Raw genomic sequence first — 24,319 nt, 5'->3', positions numbered from 1 at the left:
TTTGGAATTATGAATGGATCTGGGTTTCATGTCTGGGTGGCCATACTACAGACCAGAGATGTATTTCATGAACGTAGGAGCCCAGAGATGGAGATGGCTTTGAGGACGTGAGCCCTCTGGACATTTGCAGAAGTCTTGCGGAAGGACTTTGAACTTCTAAAAACATAAATAGGTGTACAAAAGCCAATCTTACTGAGGTCTTAATGGGGTGGGAGATTCACCTAACACCTTTGTTAAATGAAAATGGGGGTAATAATACAAACTATAGGAGACCTTTTGCAAATTGTGACATCTTCAAAAAAGAAAGGTTGTGTTATTTTTATAATACAATTTCAATAAATATGTGATTTTTATTCTTATCTCTAACCTCTTATCTCTAATGGGTTTACAAAAAGGAAAAGAAAAAGAAAGAAAAAAATTAAGTCTTTACGAAGAATAGCACACTTTTACAAAGAAAATACTAGGTGTGATAAAGAGACCTATTAGGAATTAATCTCTTTATTTGGTAAGTGATATTTTAAAATTAATTAGATACAATATTCTTTCTGTTTGTTAGGAGCAACCCCAAACAGTGTCATCAACCTTTAGTATATATTAATGAATATTATTTTATATGTAGGTATCAAAATTAAATGCCTAATGTGAGAATAAAATCAAAACTTTTAATGTATCTGTCTGTAACAATGTGACTAAGGTAACTGACCAAACTATGAGATTATATTTTATAGGAAAAATTCTTTTTTTTTTTAGTAGCAGAGAAATAGCTTCATGGAATTTTGGACGATATAGTCAATTCATATATTTCAACGTATCTTTTTTAAGATTATATATCTTCTATCTGATTATTTACTTGTCAAGTTTGATAGCCATGATTAGAAAGTAACAGTACAGTAAGTCCCCCATATACAAATGAGTTCCATTCCCAGAGTGCGTTCATAAGTCCAATTTGTTTGTAAGTCCAACAAAGTTAGCCTAGGTACCCAACTAACACTATCAGCTATATAGTGCTGTACTGTAATAGGTTTATCATACTTTTCACATAAATAATATGTAAAAAACAAACGCAAAAAATAGACTTTTTAATCAAGGTACAGTATACTACTTTGAAAAGTACAGTAGTACAGTATAACAGCTGGAATACAGGGGCTGGCATGGAGTGAACAGGCAAGAAGAGTTACTGACTGGAGGAGGGAGAGGAGGTGGGAGGTGGTAGAGCTGAAGGATCATCAGCAATAGGGGACGGAGGGCGAGCTGCAGTTTCACTCATGCCTGACGCTGATGGCACAGAATCTGGTTCCTTGCTGGATTCAATTCTATCTACGTGCTTGAAAAAACGATCCAGTGATGTCTGGGTAGTAGCTCTTTTTTTCTCATCACAGATGACATGGTAGCACTGGATTGCATTCTGAATGGCTGCTGCAACCTTTGTGGACCATTCTATGTTTGGGTCCTGAGTCTCAAAAACTAACAGTGTCTCCTCAAATAAAGAAAATCCCCTTTCCATTTCCTACATCATGAATCTCTTTGGTTCTTCAGTTACTTCTTCTTCCTCTTGTCTCTCTTCATCCTTTCTCTTGGCCTCCAATTCCATCAGGTCTTCAATACTAAGCTCCTCGTGTTGCACAGCAACAGTACTATACAGTAAAGTACACAAAAGCACAACCACTTGTAGAGGATGCATGCATGTGACAATGTACACCAGACATGTGAACTAACTTATGTGATTGCACATGTGAACGCACGTTTGCATCTTTGAAAGTTCACAACTTGAAGGTTCCTATGTAGGGGACTTACTGTAGTATCTTGGTTAGGTCATTTTTCATGACAATTAAGAAAATAAAATGCCCACAATATTTTGATTTTAAAATCGTAGTATTAGTACAACACACTGACCACTAGATGGAGACAAGACCTCCGAGCTTCACCCATGATAGTTTTCTTATTGTGAGTAGAAACCCGCAAAAAAAGAGTTAGGTTAATACAGTACTGGATGTTCAGAATCCTAACAAATACGTGTACTAGAAGGTTTCATTTATGCTCAGCATCACAGGTCTTGGAATCTGTTTAATCTGAGGAATGTGGCATGTGTTTACACAAAAAATCTTCTATTATCATTGAGGGTAGTTTCCAAATTAAATAATGATGACTTTAAAAAGGTAGGCTGTTTTATTTTTTCCTAAGTAATTTAGCAATACCTTCAAAGTACATAGGTTTTGTTTGTTTTCTGAAGTTTTATAAAATTGTTTTCAGTGAAACATCAGAAAGAGTTGGTCTATCCTTGTATTATTAAGAGGATATTTAGTGTTCAAATGTTAAGCAAACTGCTTGTTTTAACATAAATATAAAACAAATATTTAGGGAAAACTAACATGAATTTACACTCAGGTCCTTAAGTGATATTTCATCACATAACTTAAGTAGGTTTAATACCATCCATAGTCTAGGTACTAAGAATCAGAGTTTGTGCCTTCTATCCAGTGTCCTTAAATTTGCTCACATGGTTTTGCAAAATTATATGCTCTCTCATACATCTTAAAGAAGACATCTACATTTTAAAATCATTTTTGAAGAGTGATATTTCTAGTGTATTGTAAAAAAAGACATAAAATAAAAAATTTTAGGGTCCTATTATGTGACTCTTTAATATTCCAGTGGAATCTAAGGTTATAGCTATAGAATCCTTACCATAAACCATTTTAAAAGTGCATATTCAAGCTCTTCATTTTAATGTTCCTTTTTTTCCTTCTTAAACATGTTTTTTCCCTACAGAATATTGTTCTAATATATTTTATGCTTAAAACACCCTACCACAGTCTTCTGGCAGAAAACTATGTATCTCTGCCATTATATTTTATATGCATTTGTTAATCTGGTTTTATCTGAACTCTACCTACCTAGAATGCAAACTCCATATGGATAGAAATTTCTTTTCTGTTTGGTCACTGCTAAATTCCTAGCACTTGAGACAGGGCCTAACACAAAGTAGATGCTGGCTAAATATTTTTTGAATGAAGGAAAGTGAAACTTAAAAGTTTTCAACTTTACTATGCCCATGAGGCTCTATGTTTTAAAAGTTTTGCTTTAGATTAAGTTATCATGACAATTATTATTAACACACAGTTTTTAAAAACAATATAGAGTATATTAAAATGGTAATTATTAAGACAAAAGGTAAAATGTTAGGAATGTAGCTCACAATGAGATAATGGGCTTTCCTTATTCTCATTATCACATATCCTTGGGGGAATATTACTTATTGCTAGAGTGAGAGAGAGTTCAGTATCAATCTTATTTCATTTTTAAATATTCATAGATGTAAACACTAAAAAAACTTAATCACATACATAAAAATGTGAAGGTGACTATTTTTATAGCACTAACACTCAGTTCTTTGAACTACTCTTGACGTTGTGCCAAATATCGCATAGTTATCTGTTACTGAAAGAATTTTATTGATTCATCAGTTAATAGATTAAGTTATTCTTCATTTTTGTTGAAAGTTGAGTATAAAACTACCTGACTGGTATATGACGTTACCCAAAGACACCACCGTTTCATAGTGTCCTTTTATTTGATATCCTTGAAGTATGTACCCCCCTGGATGTGCCTTTCTTTTGTAAAGGAAAAGTGGGCGAGCACAAAAAGGAAGGAGGTAGTAAGGGGAGGACAGGAAGGAGAGCGGGGTTCCCACTTCCATCATGACCTTTAATTGGTCCTCAGGCAGAAGAAAGAGTTTAAGTGGAACTAGAGACCTAGAAATGTATTGTCTTAAAACTATGTCTCCTACTACTTACTAAGTTTTTCGCATATACCTAGGTTATCCCAATTTAAGGGTCACTGTTCTAGGCTACCATTTAATTCTGCTGTGACGGCCTGACTCCCACTATTCTGAGCTGATACAGCTCAGGTAGAATAATGTCCTCTCTGACGATACAGTTGTCCACCCTTATCCTCAGCGGATATGTTCCGAGACCCCCAGGGGATGCCTGAAACCCTGAATAATATTGAACCCTATATATACTTAGTTTTTTCCTATACCTATGATAAAGTTTAATTTATAAATTAGGCACAATAAAAGATTAACAACAACTAATAATAAATTAGAACAATTATAATAATATGCTGTAATAAAAGTTATATGAATGTGGTCTTTCTGTCTCAAAATATCTTGTATAAATTGAATGCCTTTTCTGTCTTAACTAAGCTCTCACCATGCCTAACAGTGGTAACTTTTGCAGTTTAAGGTGTGACAGCAAAACTAGAATGAATTTCTTTTTCTTTCTTCACAATAGCATGGATAGAAGATTCATTCTTACCATAGATCTTAGCAACCTCAGCATATGACTTTTTTCCTTTCCTTATTAAGTCGAGAACGTTCACCTTTTCACTTAAGGGAAGCACTTTACCGCTTCGCTTTGGCATATCCATATTGCCAGCATCACCACTCTTGCGCTTTGGGGTTGTTACTAAGTAAATTAAGGGTGACTTGAACACAGCACTGCAATATCGTGACAGTGGAGTTGATAACTGAGACAGCTACTAGGTAACTAATGGGCAGTATACGCTGGACAAAGGGATGAGTCACGTCCTGGGCAGGATGCAGTGGGATGGCACAGATTTCATCATGCTACTCAGAATGGTGCACAATTTAAAACCTATGAATTGTTTATTCCTAGAATTTTCCATTTAGTATTTTCAGACCATGGTTGATCCATGGTTTGATCTGCAGGTAACTGAGATGACAGAAAGCAAAATCACAGATAAGGGGAGACTTCTGTAATGGAAATTGCACCAGTCTGAAATATCCCACAGTAATAATATGCAAGTACTTCCTGTTGGGCCAATAATTGAACCATCACCGAGCATTAATGCACTTATCTGACAGCACATCTTCCCACCTGGAGCCTGGCTGGTCACAAGCCAAGTCAAGGACAGGTGTGTTTTCCAAAAGATATTATAGTCATTTGAACCAGAATAAGATATCTAATTAATATGAGAACTATAATTTATTGAAAAATCTTCATGATTGTGCAATTAAGTATATTATTTCTAGTTTTCACGGCAATCTAACCTGGTGAGATAGGTATTGTTTTATCTCCATCTGCTAATGAGAAATATGAGGTTGAAAGCTGTTGAGTGACTTGCCCAAGGTCATATGGCACCAGGGCCACATAAAGAGCACAGGTAACAACGTTCACTTCAAATAGTAACCATAACAATAGTAATAGCAAGTAACCTTTATTGTGCACTATCTACAGCATTCCAGCTTATGAACGTCAAGGATGGAGTACCAAAAGGCCGTGTACTTTGAATCATATTGGTAGCAAGGACATAACACTAGAAAACCTCTTGCTTAAAATCATACACCTTGAGGAACTTGGCTGTTTGAAATCATATCAAAACTATAGGTTAAAATCAAGCCAGCTTTAACTTGGAACATATCAGAATGCCAGGTATGTTAAAGTAGTCCTGCTTGAATCTAGGAGCCACTCAGAATTGTCTCCTATTTTTGATAGAGTTCTTCAAGATCTTATGTGCTTGTCTAGAATGGTATATAAGATCTTTTCAGGTTTTGTTTGGATAGGTTGTGTTTCTGAACACAGATATTCCTTGCTTCACAAGTTTAATAAAATTGTATTTTAGAATCATACTACACTCTGGACCAAACATCGTTCTGAGCATTTTAGATGCCAATAATTTAATCCTCATAACAATCCCATGGACCATTTTGATCTCCATCTTACATTTGAGGCAATTGAGGCACAGACAGATTAATAAACTTACTTGAGGCCACACAGGAAATTGTAGAGCTAAGATTCAACCCAAGCAGTCTGAATCCAGAGCCCATACTCTTATTCAGCGTCATACAGCACCTACAAAATAAAAATTTTTAATTCATAACTATACTAGAAAAATAGAAAGGAAACCTTTTACTGACTAGAAACCATGGGAAATAACTGAACTATGAAATGTAAACAGGAGCAGAGGAACATTAGGCAGATAATGGGGTCAGACGCTGGAGGGGGGTGAATAGAGAGGAGACAGAAGCAGGGGTAACTCTTGGGGTAATTAATTGGGTACAGTAGCAAGATATTCTAGGAGGTCAAACCCCTGGTACATTACTTCTTGGCTATTCAGGATGTCTTCATCCTAGAGGCATCAGTATGTGGGAGCTTGGCTTTGAGAAATGAGGCAGGACTCCAAGTGGCTGGCAAGACCTAGAAGTATGTGTCCTCACACCCAGAAGACCAGCTGCTGATGCACTCTGTCCCATCTTCTTTTATTTTTTTTTCTTTTTTGGTCACACCTCATGGCTTGTGGGATCTTAGTTCCCTGATCAGGGATTGAACCTGCACCCTCAGCAGTGAATGCACAGAGTCCTAACCGCTGGACAGCCAGGGAATTCCCACATTCTGCTTCTGGGACATCTCTTCAAACAGGCTGCTGCACAAATTCCAGCGCCTCATCACAACACTTAACCCTCTTTGGGTTGTGCAAAACACATACAACAGACAACATAATCAGAAATTTCAGCCACAAAATTGAGTGCACAATCAAGAGTCACCAAAAATTTAAGAATACAAAGACAGGGAGCCCATGAATTTGAGTAACCAAGTAAATTATACCTGAAAACTCAGAATGATACAAGTAAACACTTACTCTATTAAAAAACAATTAAACATATCATTAAATTAAAAATCTGACCACAGAAATTAAAATTCAAGGGAGTCAGTGCTGGTAGATGAAACAAAACTGGTTGTGTGTCAGTAACTGTTAAAGATAATTTAATGATAGATATGTGGGTTTCATTGTATTTTTTTTTCTATTTCAATATGTTTGAAATTTCCCATGGTAAGAGACTAAAGATCATATCTTAAAAAAGCTAAATAAAAGAATCAACATGATGAAAGATCAAGCCAAATGATTCTTATAGGACATACCACAAAAGATAAAGAAATTGAAAATATGCAAGCAAAATTAAATGACATGAAAGGTAGATCTAGAAGTTGTGACATCAATTTATAGAAATTACAGAAGAGTGATAGGTCACAAATGCAAAGATGTAATAAACATGAACTGTAGGTTGAAGGAGATACCAAGTTAGATGATGATAGATAGATAGATAGATAGATAGATAGATAGATAAACTACCAGCAACACCAAAAATACCTTATGTAGACATCACAGAGAGAAATTTCTGACTACCTGAGTCAAATGGCAGAGGCAGAATTCAAAGGTAGGTCAAATTTAAAAAGTATTCTTCCCACTGCACTACAGGAAAAGCTAGGTTTGTGTTTGTATTTCCTCATTATAAGGCTATTGTATGAATTTATTCTAAAACATTGGTCCCCAACTTGGGGAAAGTACCGCAAAAATCTGGAAGTAAAAGAGATTAAAGTAATTTGAAGTTCAAGAATGTGAAATACTAAAATTTCTATGAAAAGCAAAAAATTGCCCAGATTTAAGTTCTTTGTATTGTTTTTTTGTGATGATTCTGAGTTTTTAAAGTAAAGCATATGCTATTTTTGGCATTTTTAACACAAATATCTTCTTCACACCTGTTTTTCTGGTTATGCATATTCTTTTCTCAGTTACGCATAGTCTTATTTTCTATATTTTTGTGGGTCTCTTTCACATAGATATAACCCAAAGAATTCTGTTCAAATCTATTATTTTCTAAAATGAGTTTTATTTCCTCATTCACATACATTATGATTGAAACATTGCTTTAGCTTAACTAGATGATGCATTTACTGTTAGAGACCATGAGTATTTTGTTTGTCTGTTTGTTTGTTTTTCATTTTTCAATGACAAGTGTCCAAAGATAGTGCCTGATTATTTTTGATTGCAATAGATTCTAGCTCTAGGCTTTCTCTTGTCTGCCTTGCCATCCAGGCCAAGGGGTTAATTATCAACTGATATATACAAAATATCTAAAATGCTCAGAACAACATTTGGTCCAAGCATAACAGGAATCATTAAGACATCTTATCATTTCATAGTGGTCATTCCCCCTCAAATTCTTTCTCTTATATGTAAAGGTTTTTGTATATCAGTTTTTCATAGGACAGGGAATAAATAGTAATTTTCTTAACATTTTGAGTACTATTTTTTTTTTTTTTTTTTGCGGTACGCGGGCCTCTCACTGTTGTGGCCTCTACCGTTGTGGAGCACAGGCTCCGGACGTGCAGGCCCAGCGGCCATGGCTCACGGGCCCAGCCGCTCCGCGGCATGTGGGATCTTCCGGACCCGTGTCCCCTGCATCGGCAGGCGGACTCTCAAACACTGCGCCACCAGGGAAGCCCTTGAGTACTATTATTAATGATTTGTCAGAAAGGTAAATATATGTAAGTTTAAAATCTTACTATAGTCTTGATCTCTCCTAGAATGGGACTATCCTTACCCCTGGAAAAAGAATCTAAAGAAATAAAAAGCAATGTGTCATCTGTTGAGGCAAAACTATCACATAAGAAGAGAAGGTGATGGAGCAAGGAAGAGGGAACGAAAATAAAATTAAAATCCTCCCTTAGAATGAGTCTGAAAGTAAAGTTATTAATGAGAGATATTTAAAGGGAAAGTTAGACTTTTGAATGCATTTATCGTAAAATGAGTGCTTAGAAAATAGATAAATATAGATTTATTCAAGAAGCCTAGAGAAAGAGCAGGGAAAAACCTAAAGAAAGAAGAAATGATGTTACTATGGAAAAGCAGAAACTCAGAAAATGTAAACAAAGAAACTGTAGAAAAGACCAACAATTAAAATCTGGTTTTTAAAACGGCTAATAATATGGTGAATATTTTACATGATTGATAAAGTGAAAAAAAAGACATAAATAAATAACATAAATAGGAAGTAACTATAGTTCCAATGCAACTTAAAAATAATTCATGAATGTTATTAATGATTTTCGTCCCATACATTTAAATAATTAGATAAAATGCATAATTTATAGAAGAATTGCCAATAATTTTGTTGAAATTGAAAAAAGAAAGACAATAACAACTAAACCTTGACACAATTAAAGCAATTATTTTAGTATTCTAGAGGGTTCCAAACTCTCCCTCCAAGTAGGGGCTGGGAAATTTTATGTAAGTTTCATATAACCTTCAAGGAACAGGTAACCTGTACTATGTGTAGCCTGTAAAAGAAATGAAAATTGCCAACTGATTCTGTTAGATTAATATATATTGATACCAGAGCCAAACAAATACAGTAAAAGAAAGGTCAATTATATAAACAAACTTCATTGTGAACTTTGAGGTGAAAATTTAAATGAAGTACTAAGAAATTAAATGTAACATTTATTAAGGAATATCCTAGTAGGTTGAAAGAGCAAAGTTATATGATCAACTTAATACTGTTAAAAGAAAATTTAAGAGAATATCTTTATGACCTTAAGACAAGGAAGAATTTCACTATGGATTAATTGAGATATGTTAATTTTAAAAGCTTCTTCAGTCAGAAAAAGAACACCCATGAAAGAAGTTTTTAAAAATCTACAATTTGGAATAGATATTTATAACTGTGATATCTAATAAAGGATAATTATGCAGAAATAATAACTCCTATAAATATAGCAAACCCATGCAACGTATTGGAATAGAAGCTGAAATCTAATAAACATTGTGGAAAGAATGCTAGTAAAAAGGGATATTCAAATTTGAAAAACACACTTCAGATTAACAAAATTTACATCTATTGTTAGTAATATCAAGTGTTGGCTAGGATTGGGAGCCTAGTGGAAGTGTAAATGCTATATCATTCTGAAAAGTATTTTGACAATATTAAATAAGTTGAAAATCTAGAGACTATGTTGCATATGTGCTCAAAGAAACATGTATGAAAATGTTCATAGCATCATGAGTAGTAGCAAAAAAATGAAAACATTGGATGGATAAATTGTGAAAAATCTTGCAGTAGATGTGGTACACCAGGGAAAATGAATGAACTACAGCTGTACATATCAACTTGATTAAATCTTGAATACAACATGAAGTGAAGAAAGGGCATTACTGAAGGATGAATACAGTATGATACCATTTATGAAAAATCTGAAAATACGCCAAGCAACTCTGGATTATTGTGTTGCAATAGTGTAAAAATACATGAGAATGATAACCAAATTTAGGTTGATGATTATCTCTGGGGAGGCAAAGAAGGAGGAAAAAACTGCCGTAAAATGTAAGAGAGGCAGTCAAAAAACATCAATTGTATTTGTAATGAGCTATTTCTTTAAAAAAAATTAGAAGTTGAAGCAAATATGGCAAACTTTCAGAACTTGGTAGAGCTTGGTAGCTGGGTCTTGGTTCCAGACACTTGTTATGGTAAAGTCTTACTTTGTTGTATTTGAAATATGTCATGATAACCAAGGTAAATGCATTTAAAACATAGAAACTGGAAACCATTTTTTTAAAAAATGGGTTTGGGTAAGGGCTGTAAATTGAAGTTGGATTAAAATATTTAACTTTCTACGCTAAAAATTCGGGACCCTCATTTGAAGGAAAGCATGTCCCTATCTTAACCTCAACCTTCTGGCCAGAAGTTTAGGCCTGTTTCCCTGACTTTCTGAATTTTTCCAAATGGGATCTTTCAACAGTGATGATTTAGAGGTCTTATGGTAGCAGAGTCTTTAAACAATGTGATCACTAAGAGGTAAAACTGAAAAGTCAGAAGAAAAAGATTTCATGGGATTCAAAAAGAAGTTTGGATATATATTAAGGAAGAAACAAGACATAAATATAGCTTCTATGTGATTGGGGGGAATATTTGTATTTCTTTTTTTAGCTGTTTCTGGAGAAGGCTTTTAAAAGACCTCTTTATAGTCTCTTTTGAGCATTTTGTTTTCTTCTTTTCTGGGCATGGTTAACAAATTAAAGAGCTTATTTCCTCTCCACAGCTGTGTGTCATTGCCTTAGGGACTATTATGGGAACAAATTCTAAAGAAGTTCATTCTGCTGTCTAGCAGAAAGAGCTCTTAACATAAACAAGCTTGCAAACTCCCCGAGGACTGAGCAGATGTCTGTGATCATTCCTGCTGGCTACTCTGTCCTGCCGGCTGACCAGTGTGCATTCCCTGATAGCAGACCCCTGACCTATGAAGTAATGTTGCCCTGAAGATACTGGATGCAAAGACAGGTCTGTAGTAAATTCAGTGAATTTGCTTCTTTATGTGATCCTTAAGTGGTCATGGCTACAACATCCAGGAGTAAACAATGATTGTTCAAATAGACTATATTTTAATCTTACAGATATTTGTTAACTTGTACCATTCTCTTGACAATGAGAAACTCTAAAACTAAGGCCCTTTAGCAAGCCAGTATTTTCCAGTAGGGAAAAAAAATGCATATTTTAAAGTTCTGAATTCTTAAGTAGATAAAATGAGCATGATTTCACTGAAGATCCATCCATGAAATGAGAATTTTGTAAAGATTTTTCGAAGTTAACAATATGATGATGAAGCTGTTGCTGGTTTCCTGTAATGTACTAAAGTAACAAGTTTGACTTCAAATATTTAAATCATTTGTTTGCTTAGACAACCTCACCTTATCAGAAAAGAATTTACTTAACAAGTTTTATTTGCAGAATTGAGCAGGTGAGATTTTGGGAAATGGGATGAGGGTAGGGGTAATATAACTTTCTAGAATGTTAGCTATCTCCTTCAAAGACAAAGGGAATAATTGTGGGTAGTTCAATGTATCTGAGATGGTTCCAGCTTGCTGAAAATGAACTTGATTGTGTATAAAAGTAATAAATCAGACTAACTGCCTTTGAATAATAAAAGGATGTTGGTAAATGGCTTTGGAATATGGTGATCTCAAACTGAGATCTCAGAGTCTTGGACTTTCAGAGTTGGAAGAGTTTTTCATATCAGTATGGAACTGTGGTTCAGGCAGGTTAATGGACTTGGATGACGCCACACATCACAATGGTCTAGATACCTTTTTTTTAAAAAAGGCTTTTTTTTAGAGCAGTGTTAGATTCGCAGCAAAAGTGAGAGGGAGGTATAGAGACTTCCCCTTTACTCTCTGCCCCCGCACATACATAGCCTCCTCCATTATCAACATCTCCCACCAGAGTGGTACATTCATTAAAATTGATCAACCTACACTGACACTTCATAATCATCCAAAGCTCATAGTTTATCTTAGGGTTCATTCTTGGTGTTGTACATTCTATGGGTTTAAACTAATCATAGTTTTCAGTGCTCCACAAATCCTCTGTGCTCCCTTCATCCTTCCCTTCCCCCAACCTCAGGTAACTACTCATCTTTTTCTTGTCTCTATAATTTTGCCCTTTCCAGAATGCCATATAGTTGGAATCATACAATACGTAGCCTTTTCAGATTGGCTTCTTTCACTTAGTCTTTCCATGGCTTGATAGCATAAAGAGTTAAATATTCCATTGCCGGGACTACCACAGTTTATTTAACCATTTACCTACTGAAGGACATCTTGGTTGCTTCCACGTTTTGGAAATTATGAATAAAGCTACTATAAACATCCATGTGTAGGTTTTAGTGTGGATGTAAATTTTAAACTCTGGGTAAATGCCAAAGAGTGCAATTGTTGGCTCATACAGTAAGAGTATGTTTAGTTTTGTAAAAAAATGCCAAACTGTCTTCCAAAGCATCTGTACCATTTTGCATTCCTACCAGCAATAAATGAGAGTTTCTGTTGCTCCACATCCTCTCCAGTATGTGGTGTTAGTGTTCTGATTTTGGCCATTGTACTGGATGTGGAGTGATGTCTTGATGTTTTAATTTGCATTTCCCTGATGACATAGGATGTGGAGCATTTTTTCCTATGCCTATTTGCCATCTGTGTATTTTCCTTGGTGAGGTGTCTGTCTTTGGCCCATTTTAGAATCAGGTTGGTTGTTTTCTTATTGTTGAGTTTTAAGTGTTCTTTGTACATTTTGGATAACAGTCCTTTACCAGATGTGTCTTTTGCAAATATTTTCTCCCAGTCTGTGGCTTATCTTTTCATTCTCTTTACATTGTCTTGTGCAGAGAAGAAATTTTTAATTTTAATGAAGTCCAGTTTATCAATTATTTCTTTCATGGATATGCCTTTGGTGTTGAATCTAAAATGAGTCATCACCATACCCGGGATCATCTAGGTTTTCTCCTGTGTTATTTTCTAGGGGGTTAGTTTTATGTTTTATATTTATGTCTATGATCCATTTGGAGTTCATTTTTGTGAAGGGTATAAGGTCTCTGTCTAGATTCTTGTTTTTTCTTTTGCATGTGGATGTCCAGTTGTTCCAGCACCACTTGTTGAAAAGACTACCTTTGCTCTATTGCATTGCCTCTGTTCCTTTGTCAAAGATCAGTTAACTATATTTATGTGGGTCTATTTCTGAGTTCTCTTTTCTATTACATCGACCTATTTGCCTATTATTTCTCCAAACCACAGTCTTGCTTACTATAGCTTTATAGTAAGCATTGAAATTGAGTAGTGTCAATCCTCCACCTGTTTTCTTCTTCAGTACTGTGTTGACTATTTTGAGTCTTTTGCCTTTCCATATAAACTTAAAATCAGTTTTCCAATATCCACAGAACAACTTGCCAGAATTTTGATTGGGATTGCAATGAATCTATAGATTAAATTGGGAAGAACTGACCCTTTGACAATATTTAGTCTTCCTAGCTGTGAATATGGACTATCACTCCATTCATTTAGTTCTTCTTTGATTTTGTTCATCAGAGATTTGTAGTTTTTCTCATATGGATTTTGCACATATTTTGTTAGACTTATACCTAGGTATTTAATTTTGGGGGTGCTAGTGTAAATGTTATTGTGTTTTTAATTTCAAATTCTACTTGATCATGACTGTTATGTAGGAACACAATTTACTTTTGTATATTAATCTTGGATCCTGCAACCTTGCTATAATCATGTATTAGTTCCTGGAGTTTAGATAATATTTGAAAAAAATACTTAATCACATGTTTAGTTTAGCTTAATTTTCTAAAGATGCTTAATTTTAATAAAAATCTGAACATATTGTTCTAAAACGTATATTTAGCAAACACCCATTTATGAATCAGTCTTGACAAAAAGAATGAAAAAAATCAAACTTGAATCTGACCAAGACTCTAGGTCTTACTAATAATTTATAAGAAATTTAAGGGAAAACAGAATATGTTAGATGACATCATGGGCATGTATTAGAAAATTCCAGGGAGGGAAACTCTACTGGGTAAAAGATCTTGTTTCTTTAACACACACACCAATGTTATGAAGGAAACCTTAAATTAAAAGAAATTTAACAGACATATCACTCTAACATGGAACTTATTTATAAAAAGTTGTGTGTTTGGATGTGAAATAAACAAAGAAATGAGAACACTGATTCTTTATGGCAATTAAGTAACTATTATTAACATATTTTAGGTGTAATAATGGTATTATGGCTTTTTTAGACAGTTACTGTCTTTAAGAAATACAAACGAAAATACTTTTAGATAAAATGATAGATGTCTGAGATTTACTTCAAAACAATCAGGCTAGCGTGGGGTAGAGAGTACATATGGTGACAACCGTTGAGAGTAAGTAATAGGTTCACTGAATTCCATAAACTATTCTCTCCACATATGTGTATGCTTGAAAATTTCCATGACAAAAATAGAAAAATTCATTGAACACTAACTAAACTAAAATTGCCATGAAGACCAGAATTATGTTTTATCTTAATTATCCTTGCATCCCTAGAACGTATTTCAATAATTACTTGCATATTTCATAATATTTGATCATTTATGCGTGAATCTGAGGTCTTATATGCAGGAAATTGCCTTCATGAGGCCTCTGAGAGGTGTTCACTATATCTTCACAAGGCATGGCAGAAAAAGGCTCTAAAAATAAATTCAGTCTACTTAATGTGTTAATTTCTTTTATGTCCTGATCATGCCTTGATTTAAATGATCTTTTCAATCTGAGGCTGTGAATAATATACTGACTCTTAAAAAAGTCTCCTAAAAACTCTTCTAGTTATTCTGAGAGCTACTTTATTTAAACTTCCAAAATTCTTAGTAAGTTAATTGAATAAACTTTTGTTCAGAAATTCAATATCAAAGATGTTATGCTCTGTGCTGGTGGTAAAACAAATAAATCTTTGCTCTTCAAGAAGCTAAGCTCAATGATATAGATGAGAATATTACCCTCTGTTCAGAAAACTACCCAAATATTTTAGGGGTCCTGTGCTCATGATGAGGTACTGGGGACTTGATTTTTTTCCATCTCATCTTACTGCCTTAAAACAGTTATTGCAGCTGAAACTATAGTGGAATTATTTGTTACCTGAATCAGCTACTGTGTTCAGATCACATTATCCCAAGCTATATTACCTGATATATATGAAGAAAGGGTTTCATTATTGATGATATCCAGGCTTTGGCTGTGGTGTGTTCCTTAATATCTCACCTGGCTTGATAAGCATAGTTAGTTCCTATATTAAATGGGTTATCCTATTCAAAGATAGCCCAAAATAGTGCTAGATATACATTATCATTGTTTTTGGTGTGTGTGATTTTGTCGGCTTTTTTGCCACTGCCTTAGGTAGAAATCTATTCTAAATTAAGATAGAGTTCTGACTAGCCATTTGGAAAATGGTTTCTGTTTTCCAAAGGTTAATTCAGATTTTTATTGCAATATTATTATCATTTCCACTTTTTACTCTATAATCCAGGTTTTAAGATTACATTTACAAAATCAGAGGTTATCCTTGAACTATTAAAGAGGGAAAAAAATCCCAAACCCAAGAATGTGGTTATAACTTGGTCTAACCATGAGAATTCACACCTCCAACCTACACACAAGACAAAATTTTATTAGTGTACGGTTTGTACTGTATGCTCTTATATTTCAGCCTGTCATGCTCTAAAAATGTGCTTTTTTTACTTGGATAAGTAATAAAAGTCACCCAATGGCTAAGTTGTTTTATGTCCAACTTCCACTGTGTGGCTGTACGACTTTGCGGAATGATTGATCATTGCCAAACAAGGGCAGAAGTTTACCAACTGTATGTCCTTTAGCAGGGTGTTTGGTGTTTGGGCTCTGTCTCCCACGGAGAATTTTATCCTTACATGTGGTGTGTCTATTTTTTTATTTTACAAGTCCAAGTAACAATTTTATTCTAGTCTACAGAACAGTTTTTTTTTCTTTTACGTACTTTTGGTGGTTTTAGCAGTGTTCCTTTTGAGCAGCCTTTTAATGAACCCACAAAAAGTTATATTAAAAATAAAATAGACACAATAAAACAATAAGCATCTAGATGTTCAGAGCTAAGCAGAGGTGATCTGATTGTGTCTATCACTGAGTAGCTCACCTACTTAAGAATTCACCAGCCGATGTCAGTTTTTCTACTTCGAATTCCCATGTAACTTGCCCAAATCAGAGAGTCCTAAACATACACACACAAAATAAACCCTCTTTTAAAGCCACATCAGGACAAAAATTCAATTAGAAAGCCTAAATGTGTTATCAAATTGACAAGTGCATTGATGAAGTTTATTACTAGAAAATAGGCACTATCTTTCCGTGTCTATTTTAAACTTCCTAGAAATACAGATTCCTTTGAAAGAACTAAAGGACAATATCTTAGGGTACGTAAAGAATAGGCAGGGGGCTTCCCTGGTGGCACAGTGGTTGAGAGTCCGCCTGCCGATGCAGGGGACACGGGTTCGTGCCCCGGTCCAGGAGGATCCCACATGCCGCGGAGCGGCTGGGCCCGTAAGCCATGGCCGCTGAGCCTGAGCGTCTGGGGCCTGTGCTCTGCAATGGGAGAGGCCACAACACTGAGAGGCCCGCGTACCGCAAAAAAAAAAAAAAGAATGGGCAGGACCTCATATGCATCTGACTAAACACCATCCAATCTTCTCAGGAGCTGCCATGAGAGAGGGAATTCTAACTACAGACTGTCATCCTGTAATCTTCTTTTCCATGAACACTTTATTATGCAAGTGCAAGGCCTGTGTATGTCAGTTGCTGAGTCGAGTGTGAGGCATACAAAGATGGACATCTTCTCCAGTGCCACTGTTAGGCACCTCTGACAAGAGCAGAGAAGTCTGTTGGGCATCCAAACCTCTCAGGTCTACCCCTCCACTTCTACTTATGTTGGAAATAAATTTTGATCCTTGTTTAGGATAAGTTTATGCTTTTAAGGACTTTTTTCTAGCAAATAGATAGACATGTTTTTTAAAATAATGTTAAATTTCACTTTTTAAACTTGCCTTTCTACTTATAAAATTCTAGGATTTTGGAAAAAGGTTTCAATGGGGGATTTTCTAGCTCCAGTGGCAGGCTTAAGAGAAAGTAAAAACTATGTTACATAAGGGAATGCATAATTGTGAACAAAACCTGAATAAATACTTAATCATGATGACAAAGTTTACTAATATAAATTATGAAGTTGACTATTTAATTAACAATGTAGTATTCAAAATTTAAAGACAGAAGGTAGCAAACTGTGACATAAATGAAACCTTATAGTAACTGGCAGGTCTTAGACTAATGTTAGCTTAACTAGTGGTAGATAGTCTTTGGCCAATCATACTGATACACAGGAAAAAAAGGCATCAGGGCTCTGCCTTAGCAGCCTCATTGCCTGGAATCAATTCATTGCCATTAAGAACACCATGAATGTTCTAATGATCTATGGTCACTGAAAATCCAACAGTCCTCTGGGACTGTTAATGCAGATAATCTTGACTCTGCTAATCCTTGCACCATAACTGACTGACTCTGTATGTCTCTTTCCATGAGAGAGAATCTGAATGGGTCAAGCTTACAGAAAGCTGCTTTCAGGTCAGATCCATATTCTGAGTTGACTCAATGTCCCAGGAAGACAGAGTTACATGGGTCAAATCTTGGTAAACTGTGAGTCTATGGTAGTATAAGACTATACTACCACTGGTGGTGTACAGGCATGGCTGGACTTCTATGACTTTTTAGAAGAATGTAGTATACCCCTACAGAGAAGACGCTGTAGGGGTATGGACTGTCTGGTACAAAAAAATATTTTATTATATAGCTACCCATAAATGCCATCATTATATATTTGCTGATAAAATCTACTATATTTCAATATATTTAAAGATTATATAATAAGCATTTGTTATTCAGAATCAAAATTCTTACTACTTGCCCTTTCAGCAAGTAGAGCATAATAGATGATTATTTATTCATTTATTTAACAGATATTTCTTGAGTATATACTACATGGCAGACACTGCTAGATATGGAGAACACAAGGGAGAAAATATAGACATAAAGCTATGGGTCTTGTGGTGGTTATAGAGGTGCAAATTGACATATTTAATTGTGTTAGGCAGGCTATGATAGAGGAAACAGGAATACTCTTCAGTCACATAGGACAGGCATTTATCTGTAACCTGTACAATCTGGGAGGGCTACCTAAAGATAATTACACATGGACCAAACCACAAAAATTAGAATATGGGAGAGGAAAAAATGCAGAATAATGTCCAAGTTCCTTTCTTGAGGGACCAGATGATCGATGGTGCCTTTCACTAGAAAGGAAAAAAAAATAGGAGAAAAAGCAAGATTGGGATGAAAAACATGCATTTAGTTCTGCACATGTTGAGTTTGAAGTACTTCAGGAATCTCTAAATGGAGAGGAGCAGTAAGTAGATGGATATACGTTCTGAAATGGAATTTAAGAAAAAAAAAATGTCATGAAGAACCTAGGGGTAAGACAGGAATAAAGACACAGACCTACTAGAGAATGGACTTGAGGATATGGGGAGGGGGAAGAGTAAGCTGTGACAAAGTGAGAGAGAGGCATGGACATATATACACTACCAAACGTAAGGTAGATAGCTAGTGGGAAGCAGCCGCATAGCACAGGGAGATCAGCTAGGTGGTTTGTGACCACCTAGAGGGGTGGGATAGGGAGGGTGGGAGGGAAGGAGACATAAGAGGGAAGAGATATGGGAACATATGTATATGTATAACTGATTCACTTTGTTATAAAGCAGAAACTAACACACCACTGTAAAGCAATTATACTCCAATAAAGATGTAAAAAAATAAATATAAATAAATAAATAATTAAAAAAATAAAGAGATCTATGCTGGAAATGAAGCTCTGGGATTCATCAGCTTATAAAAGATACTTGAAATCATGGGAGTGAATAAGATCACCCAGAGACAGTGGGTAGAATGAGAAAAGAAAAGATGAAAAGGCAAAATCTCAAGGAACATCCTTATGCAAGGGGAAAAGCAAGAAGGAAAACACAGAGACTGGCCAGAGAAGAGACGTCATAGGAAAATTAAGGGTTTTGACAACAGCTATTGAATAATAGAAGTAGGAGCCATATTACAGTGACTTGAGGTGTGATTAGACAATGAAGGTCAGTATGAACAGACATTTAAAAAATGTATTTGGTTGTCAAAGTGAGGAAAGACAGGGTTATAACTAGGGGAAGAGGTAGAGATTAAGAAAGATCGTAAAAATGGAAGAGGCTTGTACACATTTAAAACACTGATGAAAAAATCCAGTAGAGAGAGAGGAACTTTACATAGAGAGGAGGTAGACAGTAGAGCAAAATCCCTGAAAGCAGGGGGTGGTTGGGGGCAAGACAAGAAAAAAAGCAGTAAGTTTCAGAAAGAAGCAGAAGCAACTTTGTCATTGTAAAGAAAAGAAGAGAAAGAAAAGAAAAAGACAACAAGATGGTTTGTAAATGCAGATACATATGTAATTTGTGTGTGTGTGTGTGTGTGTGGCCTCACCACGCGGCTTGCAAGATCTTAGTTCCCCGACCAGGAATCAAACCCCGGCCCCCTGCAGTGGAAGTGCGAAGTCTTAACCACTGGACCGCCAGGGAAGTCCCATATGTAATTTTAATAGTGGCAAGTTCTCATCTTACTGGCAATTTGTTTTAGTATGTTTAAAAATCTACCCATAACCAAGTCTTTACGTGGTTGTCATTTATAAATCTTGTTTTACGCTAACATTTTTATCTAACATAACTCATGTAGTTAAATGAATTTTCTTTTTCTGGATAGTTTTTAGAATTTAGCATATTTAAACATTAATTTAAAATATAAAATACACAGGTATACAACACTTTGTATGACATAATCAGTTTCACTTTTACTTCTATCTTACATAATTTCTACCTTTGTACGGTACCCTTAGTTTTGCATAAGGATTTCCCTCTGGTGGATGGAAAATAAATTTAAATTTGAAATTTTAGCTCCAGATTTTAGATTTAGTTGGCAATCTGTATAAATAGTTTGAGAAATGTAGCTTAAGCTGTATTACTAGCTTAAGAAATAAAATAATCAGAAATTCTGGCGAAAATGTTTGCAAAACGATGTTTACTGAATCATTGTTCATAAAATAATACATACCAAAAAATTGTATACAATCTGTAACTCAAACACTCAGAGTGGATGTGTATATTATGACTAACAAAACACATACCCATTTAGAATGTTATTCACAAAGGTTTTAAATAATATAGATAAATGCTTACATGATAATGATTGATAAACAAAACAGTATACAAAATTGCACAGATAATGTTTTTATTATGTTAGTATAAACATGCATTGAGGAAGTATACAAGATTATTTGATAAGTTGTTATCTGTTTTGATTCTTACTTTGTTTTTTCTACTTACTTGTATTTTCTAAAATGGAAATGTAGAAGTTTTATAAGCAGAAAAATTAACATTATATTTTGAGAAATATATTCTTGGATTGTCCTGTTTTGAGAAACATGTGTTTAGATTGTTTCTAATAAGTAAACTTTTAGATGATATTCACACCTTGAAACAAATCTGTTTCATCTTAAGTGTCAGACTTGATATTTACCTAGCTATCCAGTTCTATTTTGTGATGTTCTTTTTCTTCTAAATTTTCCATTAATTTTTCTTTTCCTGAGAGTTAAAACATTTATATGTAATAAAGGGAGTGCAGACTAAATACAAAGACAAAAAAAGGATCAATTCCATTCGATTGAGGATTTGACATAATTAACGTGAATCATCTCTCTCTGCCTTTCCTCTAGATCTTTCCAGCTGGAGCTCCTTACTTGGTCTGTGCCTTAGAGGACGGTATGTACTATACCTGTACTGGAGCATTTTATTATTTGTTAGAATTTTTCCTAGTGCTAGGTCATTTTGGGCAAGAAGTCGTTGCCAGTTAGAAAGAGGCAGAAGAAAAAGCAAAAATAATGTACTCTAAAAAGGATGGTGCTTGCAAGTTGCACATAACTGTGTTATTTTAAGCCAGTAAGAGCTGGGTTTGGTGGTGGCAGCCACATATATCCTGGAGCGTGTCATTGAGGAGAACCAGGTATTATAGGAGCCACAGGCAGACTGTACAATTAGGGTTGGGTGAAAGGATTCGGTAATCCTGCAATAGTCACTGTTACATAACAAGCCAGTTGCTGCCCAGGGATATGAGCGGTAACTGAATATTATAGGCGGGAACTGTTAGCTTGGCTGCAGCCAAGGGTCACTGGCTGTTTCCATTACAAATCTTGTTTTGTAGTTGGTTTATAACCCAGACAGTTTAATTCACGTCAGGCTAAAACCTGGCATTCAAATTAGAAGCCTAGAGGCACTTTTTTTTTTTCCCAAAAAGAGGATGTTGAGCTAGAAAGGACCAGAGAGATCATCTAGTCCAACTTCTATTTTCCAGATAAGAAGATGGAAGCGCACAGAAAGAGTAAGATGTACGTAATGTCATACAGTGAGCGGGACACAGACCCACAACTAGGATACAGTTTTTTCTGCCTTCCCGATTAAAACAAACCAAACCAAACCCCAACCAAAACAAAATAAACCTCTACTAACCTATGTTAATTTAATTTCTTCTTAACGTAGAGAAGTCAGAGGAAACAGATGTTGACTCGTTTTTATTCCCTAGGGATCCCTCTGGACGTGTTGAGTGACTTGCTCAGGGAAACACAGATTGTTAAGTGGTAGAACAGGAAGGAACTCAGATCTATTTTGTGACTATTTAGCACTTTTATAGCCCTTTTTCTCCAGTCTTACCAATTATCTATTCAATTGATTTATTCAATATCCAGAAAGAAATGACTATTAAACCACTGATAAATAGGGCACTAGTTTACTACATTCTCATGCTTATAAAATGAATCATAAATTGAATTGGAAAAGAAGGAGAGATATGACAGGATCATGTTTCTATAAAACCACAATTGGCTGAAAAATGAGCTCAGTCAACCGAACAATCATTTTTATCTCCATAAAATGTAGTGGATTGTTTTTCTTTGATAAATTCCAATAATTATTTTGTCAATATTAAAGTCAGAATTTTTGATGGAAATGGAGTAAATGACTTTTGTTGAATTATGTATTACATCCCATTGGCTGGAGTCGGAAATTATATATACATCTTGACTTCATGCACAGCTGGCTTTCCTGAAATCCTACCCAGAAGAGCACCTTACATCATTATACCATGGCTCAGTATTTAAAAGTGACCTGCTCTCTCAGATATGGAAGATCAGTCTATCATGACAGTGGAGTGGGACTTTTTAAAAGTTCATGCCATAAAATCAGCATTCAAACGTCAAAACCTAGTTCTATACCCAGCATACACGTAGTACTCCTCCTCCCTCTACCTTCACCTGTTTTTAAACCCAAGATGCCTGAAACTTTTCTGAATGTGTCTTTTTCCTCTAGTAAATGGTTCTTTGAGTACAGGGACCATGCTTTGCTTTTGCTATTTTTATTCCTTCTTCCGTATACCATAACCTGCCCTGAACCATTGTGCTTTTCATCAGGCATACATACCATCAAAAATTCTACTATTTATGCTGTTATTTACCTGGAGATGTACCTGGGCAGAGTATAGGATTATTGTATTAACAATTGTCATTTCTTGTAGAAGAATATGATGATAAATTGAATTAAACCCAGTTTAAGAGAGGAGAAAGAGAAAAATGCTGAGGAGCCCCAGACTTTACTTTTGTTTACAAGAAGTCAGAAATGAGTTGGAAGATAGAAATTAGAAATTCCTGAGGGGAATCTAATAAACTTAACCCAACCAAGAAACTTTGTCTCTTGTTTCTTGTACATTTTTCAGTAATTTTGTGCCCCTTTTCACCTTTATTTCCAAAAATAGGATGTCACATTATGATTACATTTTGTTTATACTTTCTGTTTGTGGTCATTATTATTCTTTATGTTTATGACATTGACAGCCTGAAATTCCTATAAACTAGGAAAACCATACTGAGGAAGTGGGTGGTAATTGGCAAAAGGAAAGCATAATATGTGGAGAATTAGTCAAAGGCTGTTGTAATAATCTGGCTCAGTTAGAAGATTCATTTGTTTTGCATTTCTCGTCCAATGTATTATAACATTATTGGAGATGACTTCATAGATCAAGTGTCACTAAGAAACCTCATATTTTTATTTAGCATGAAGAGATCCAAACTTGCCAGAAAGTCAATATTTATCAGAGTCACTTTATTTAATATTTTTATTTTCTCCATAACTAACCCGCATTTCTGGAGTTGACAACTTTAGTCAGTGGTTTTAGGTATCCTCATTCTGTAGGAAATGGTGTGTCCACCAACCTAAGTTCTTGTTGCTAAGAGTGAGACTAGGCTAAAGGTGCTTTTTACTGAATAGCATGTCTCTGTGGTTTAAAAGGATGGGTATTAGTGGACTTCTTGGCATTATTGTTAGGTTTCAGTGGTGTTTGGGGTCTTATTTTAGGAGATTGGGGCCATCAAGCTGAGCATTTATATCTTGTAGGAAGCACAAGTCTTTGTGAAAAATCCTTCTGCAGACACTCAAATTGCATAATAACAAAAACCAAAATGCATTACAGGGAGCTTGACTTGCAAATGAAATTCTGTGCTATTTGGTTTCAAAGCCACTAAAAAGGAAAATTGGTTTGGGATGAAATGAAAACTATTCAGAATCCTTGTAAATCTGAACACTTGAAGGAGTTGAAAAAACTGGCCCATCTTTCTAATGACCCAAGCATTGCTTTTCTGTAAGCACAGAAGTATCAGAATATGCATGAAACTCCATGCTACCCACATTCTCAGCCTGTGTGAAATTGCATCTTGTGATTTCTAGGAATCTATGAGATTTCCACTATGCTGAGAAATAATTCTATAATAAAATGTGTTTTCTGAAAGAAAAACTGATTTGGGCTTATTACACAACTTAACTGTTTAACCAGATACACACATGGTTATACTCACATATTTATATATTAGGTGAATACATTTGCCCCAAATTTCTGTCCAGATATTTAGAATTCTTCCATTGTGTATTGCATTCTACTACCCATTACTAAT

The 24,319-nt window shown here is 35.1% G+C and overlaps 1 protein-coding gene across 2 annotated transcripts in view; it reads right to left on the bottom strand.

The window, feature by feature from the left end:
* Positions 1-24,319, bottom strand: part of LOC307195648 (uncharacterized protein) — a 278,036-nt gene that overhangs the window by 28,696 nt on the left and 225,021 nt on the right. For both annotated transcript variants that reach the window (XR_013830901.1, XR_013830902.1), the window contains exon 6: positions 5,785-5,873. The gene's annotated coding sequence lies outside the window, so the exon portion shown is untranslated. The remainder of the gene's footprint in view (positions 1-5,784; positions 5,874-24,319) is intronic.

Source organism: Stenella coeruleoalba, assembly GCF_951394435.1.
Source record: "Stenella coeruleoalba genome assembly, chromosome: 12".
Lineage (NCBI taxonomy): Eukaryota > Metazoa > Chordata > Mammalia > Artiodactyla > Delphinidae > Stenella > Stenella coeruleoalba.
This window is presented reverse-complemented; position numbering and strand designations above follow the sequence as displayed.